This window comes from Crassostrea angulata, chromosome 2, assembly GCF_025612915.1.
Source record: "Crassostrea angulata isolate pt1a10 chromosome 2, ASM2561291v2, whole genome shotgun sequence".
NCBI classification, from domain to species: domain Eukaryota; kingdom Metazoa; phylum Mollusca; class Bivalvia; order Ostreida; family Ostreidae; genus Magallana; species Magallana angulata.
Genome location: NC_069112.1, coordinates 8466480 through 8472404, shown reverse-complemented (window position 1 = coordinate 8472404; position 5925 = coordinate 8466480). Strand labels below are relative to the sequence as shown.

At 34.7% G+C, this 5925-nt stretch overlaps 1 pseudogene; it reads left to right on the top strand.

The window, feature by feature from the left end:
* Positions 1–1274: 1274 nt before the first annotated feature.
* Positions 1275–4329, top strand: LOC128171952 (piggyBac transposable element-derived protein 4-like; annotated as a pseudogene).
* Positions 4330–5925: the final 1596 nt, after the last annotated feature.

Here is a 5925-nt window from a genome sequence, read left to right as displayed (position 1 = left end):
TTCTGAGAAAATTTTCTAGTTGAAATGACCATATATAAAACGATTAAGATTTTTACTGCAATTTTCGTATCGGACATGATATTGTATGATTAAAAATAAAAAAAGATATCCGCGAATGAAAATCGGTTGTTCTGATCGTGGAAAATAGATGATCTAAAAAGCGTGTTCAAAAGAAAATTAAAGGAATTGGATATAGAAAGAAGCAAGCCATTTTGACGTTCTATTAGCTTGGACAAGGCGTTATAAAAAAGAAAGACTAGGCTACAAATAATTGAAAAAAAAAAATACAGATTCCCGACAGGTTCAGCAAGGTTCCAGTTTCTAAAAATAAAAATTCACGTCACATGTTGGTTGTATAGCAACAATGTAAACAGCGCGGAAAATCAACATGGCTTCCCGTGACGGCGAAAGTGACAGTGATTCATCCGACGACGATTTGTACAGCAGTTCTGCGGGTTCAGACATTAACATTGATGATTCTTTAGATTCGTTTTCATCTGATACGGATGAGGAAGATGATCCGAACTCCCAGTCGTCCTTAAAGACTTTCTCTAGTCAGATCAGCGATTCAGAGGGTCCCGGTTTTTGGTCCAGCGAATTGCATCCCGTGTCGGTCGCACCGTTCTCAGAGGAAACCGGTCCAAGTCACGATTTGACGCCGAATGACAACATTTTGAGCTACTTCTTTTTGATGGTATCAGAGGTTTTCTTTGAGAGAGTGTCCAATGAAACCAACAGGTACGCTACTCAGGAACTCGAGAAAAGAGGTCACCGTGACGCGGATTGGATTGACACTTCTCTTCAGGAAATGAAGGCGTATTTTGGCCTGCACATCCTTATGGGCACCAACCAGCTTCCAAGTGTAGATATGTACTGGTCACAAAACAAGTTTTTAGGTACAGTATAAATCATTAGAACTAATGTAGCAAAATTCATGATGAATTCGAGTAGGCTAATTACTAGTGTCAGTAAACACGAATGCATAGTATGCATATGTTCTAAACTGCAGAGTAGCAGGTGCGTGTTGAACAAATTACTTCTCATGTGATTTTTTTGTAACACAATAACACAAGATACTATTATAAGAAAAGAATATGGATTTTATCAATATTAACAGTATGAATACATGTTTTGGTGTTATAATTAATCTTATTAGGACTATTTATATTATGTAAGAAACACCCTCCTCCAAATAAAAAGAAAAACCAGCTACATGTAGGTTATATCTAAAATGTATCAACAAAGTCGGTATTGATAGAGATGACTCGGAGAAATTTCCAGAGGTATATGATGCCTGGACAGTGTCAGAGCATAGATGAGGGGATGATACGCCACAAAGGTCATTACTTCGCAAAGCAGTATACACCATGCAAACCTATCAAAAGAGGGGTGAAGGTATTTTTTCTCAATGATTTCTTTTTTTTGCTATTTCCAAAGATCTATTTTATTATAGTTGAAAAAATTTAACTAAATGCAAGAAAACAAAGCATTAAAGAAAAGCATATACAAAATAAAAGACAAGAACATGCAGTTCAATATCAAACAAAATTTGTTCTACCTAATAGCCTAGGGAGACTTTATTTAATTTACTTTCTTATTCTCTAGAATATAAAGTTTGTCCATAGGGAAGGGGTTGGGGGGGGGGTTAATGTAGCCCAAGGACTACTGCCTCCATCTGTCCTAAATCAGTCCTGCTAAGAAAATGCTTTTTATGAAATATCTCTGGGTTAATTCGCTCTGCTCTGGGTTTTTTTTTAATTATCATTGTAGACAAATACATGTACTGACTGGCTGATGATGTAATTGGAAAGGTTAGGTGCACATTGTCATGGTCATAAACAACAATGAAATGTCTTGTAGGTCTGGATGAGGTGTGAACCAAACGGATATACCAACGATTATAAAATCTATTTGGGCAAGCATGACGAGATGCAAGGACAGTCTCTTGGAGAACGGGTGGTTAAACATTTATCCAAACCACTTAAATGGAAAGGTCACCACCTTTTCTTTGACAGGTAACAAACTAGTCTTTAATGCTTTTATCTCTATGTATATACTTACTTTACTTACTTGCTTGGGGGGGGGGGGTCCTTGCAGCAAACATTTCTCTTAAATTTACATATAAAAAATGTATATGAAGTTGGTCCCCCCACTTTTCTACTTTTCAGGGAGCATATGGAAATTGAAAGGAAATTAGCAGTGGGTACAATACGCACCCCCCTCCTTTATGAGAAGTTGTAATTTTCCAAAATTTCATTTACTTTTGAAAGTGGGGAGTAGGGCAGACAAAGGAAAGTCTTTCCTTTGTCTGCCCTACTCCCCACTTTCAAAAGTTATGCTATGTCCATCAGTTACATGTATACCGGTATATGAAAAAAAAGGAAACCTCAGAATAATGAAATGCATACTGATACAACTTCTGACAATATTGTTATGTGACATTTTCTATTTATAGGTACTTTACATCAATCCCATTGCTTCAAAATCTTGAAGTTAATGGTATTTATGCTTGTGGTACCATCAATACCAATCGCAAAGGATTCCCTCATAAGCTGAAGAACCCAACTTTTAGTGGTCGTGGTGATACCGAGCAACAGCAACATGACAATTTGGTTGCAACAGCATGGAAAGATGCCAAACCAGTAAGTGACTAATTTAAGATTGTTGATGGGAGTGTATATTGTTGAAAAAAGCATGTCATCTATTTGGTAAATCATCATTTACTTTACAGGTTCATATTGTTTCAACCACATCAGATCCACTTGGAGATGGTCCAACACATCGTCGAGTACCTGGGGGTGAGGTCATATTAATACAGCGGCCACCAGCTGTTGCTGCCTACCAGGAGAACTACTATGGTGTTGATCGTGCCATGCAGTATCGCTCCAAGTGTCCCATTGGTCGACAGTCAAGAAAGTACTGAAAATACTTTATGAATTTCATCCTGGAAGTGGCCCTGGTCAATACATTTCTCCTTTGGAAGATGACCCCTGGTGTGGTGAAACCAAGGAAACATTATTCGTTAGGTGATCTTCATGTTGATGTTGCCATGAGTCTTATTGAAGATTTTTCTAACAGGAAGCAGCCTAGGCATTTTGGAAAACATCTGATCACAGCAGCAGGTTTGAGTGAGCATCACAGCATGAAGTTAAAACGACCTCGTGGACGGTGTAAATGGTGTGCAAAAGAGGGCAAGAGGAAGGATGTTGTTTATGGATGTGACAAGTGTATGTTACATCTTTGTCAGGGTGCTTGTTTCCAAGCATATCATGTGCAAAATCAGCTTCCAGTTTTGTAATGAATGCATATGATGATCAAAGTTTGCATATTACAGTATTCATTGTTACTGTCATTTGTATCTTTATTGTATGTCACATAAGTAACTGTATTTTTTATTTGTTATATTTCTCCTTTAGAAGCAATTTACTTATTAGAAATTAAGAGACAGAAAGAAAGAGAGAAAAAGAGAGCGAGAGATTTTTGATTATAACTTCTAATCTGAAAATGTTAGAACATAATTTAGTGATACCTGTATTATATGGGATATACGGTAGTTGATTGGCAAATAAACAAGAATGTATTTTGAGGGTAATTGCTGTCTTTGAATGGATTTTATAAAAACGAATTATCATAAACATTTCAAGATTCAGTATATTCATGTTAGGGTTACATTTTACTAAATATTACATGTACACATGTATATAAACATTTGAATACTTTAGATTTGGAGTCGCTGTGAATTTCAAACACATCAATGTATTTGTTAATTTTTTGTTTACTATCATTATACCATATCACATTTTTTTCTCATCAAATTTGTTTTAGTTGAATGTATCAATGTCTGCAAATTGTCCATGAAATACAGCATTATAATCATGAATGTATTTCAAAGGTTTCCTTTATTACTTGATAATTATCTGTCTGTCTTCTAAAGAATTACACTGGTATATCACTATATGCGTTTAGGCTCATACATTGACATAAATTTGAATTAGTGCTGGTATTTAATGTGTGTGTAATTGATTCCATTTACATGTAGTTAAGAAGTAATTTTTTTTGCATATAAAGTGATCACACCTAATATAGAATTGATTAGACTAGTGTATACAATGAACTAACAGTTTTTATAGGTTTCCCAATGTTAATTCCTGCTTTGTTAGATACGCTTACTTTGACTGTATGAGCTTACTCTCCACATGAAACCAATGTCTATTCTTGTCCAAGCTAAGATACTTCAGAGGTTACCTTTGATGTTTTGTGACATGTAAACTGGTTTTCAATAAAATGTTGCCATCTTCTTGCTATTACCACCCTTTGTGTAAAGTTTGATGGCTGGCAAACAGTGTGTTCTTGAAATATTGTTCGTTATGTGATATGGACAGAACTATAATAATGTAATAATACATAGAAATTAACCTTTGACCTTTTAAAATTAATGATATTTGGTGAGAGCAGAGGAATCAACTTTTAATTGAAGTTTTATAATTATCAATAGACTTGCAAGATATCAGATGGTCAGTTAGATATATTTTACTATTAATAACCATTTAGAATACATATTTCTGTTATCATTGTTAACGGCGCCAACGGTAAAAAGGGAAAGCATTTAGATGCTAAATGGGTAGATTCAAAGGTTAAAAAATACTATAACTAAATTTTTTTAGCACACAACATGGATAATTGCATAAATAATTGATAAAGTTTCTTTTATAAAGTATTTAACATTAACGCATGTTAAATCATGTCAAAAACACTCAAAATACATCAAATGTTGTGTTCGTGACCATATTGTGTTGCCATGGTTACCATAAGGTTGTGACACACAACATAGTATGAACCCTTGGTATCTGACCTTTCATAATATATATGGGTTACCTTATGTAAAGTCTTTCAGAAAATGTCATCAATTTCATTTTAAAATTGTTTGCTAAATTCATGCAAAAACTGTCAAAACGGCGGCCGTTAAAGGGTTAAAAATAATTTCTTTGGAATTCCTTTACGGTATATATTGATATCCATTTTCTTTTCACAAGAGAAATGGATTTTTATGTGCAGATTGATACAAGAGGAACGGAAGACCTTTTTGTTGCTAAAGCAACAAGAGTCTAGTCTAATTTATTTTTTCTGTTTTATTCAATAACAATTGAAAAGCTAGTTATACACAAATCAATTTGGAGGTGTGAAACCCTCTCTTTGTTCACCAGACGCGTGAACCATGTGTACACATACCCCAGATACACGTGTGTCTGGAGCAGTAGCTTTGTTAGTTTCCCTGTGCCATTGTCTAGGATCATTCGTTTGTGAAGTGATATAATGTAATAAAAAAAATTATTATATATCAATTTGCCCTTGCAGATCGTAATCATCGATAAAAAGGCGACGATAAAAGCGAATTTTAAAATTCTTTAAAAGAAATTGAACTCTTACGTAATAAAAACGGATACAAATCTCTAAATCTAAAATACTTAAAAACACTAGAAACGTTAAAATACCACACCTATTTTAATCAATTTTGCATATAAAATCGTTTTTAAACCCTTTTAAGGAAACAACCCCCCCCCCCCCCCCCGGTTGAACTCGTGACGTCACTTTCGCTTAAACCTCGTTATCGCCTAATTCTATTATCTCCTGACTGAATTTCTTAAAACAGGTAAAAATAGCCACTTTGAACCGGCGATACTCCGTTCTTTTTGCATCGACTTCGATTCCGCTTTTTGCATTAAATTATGGTAAGTAAATTCTATCACATATATTTCACTTAGGCTGGGCTTCAGGTACCCTTTAAATAATTTCCCTAACTATAATATGAAAGTTCTGAATTTTAGATGTTGAACTTGATTTTAAAAAAGTGCGTGAATTTTATATAATTATTGGAATGCTGGGCATAAGCGTACGGAAAATTCTTAAGGTTGATGGCGGTCGTTT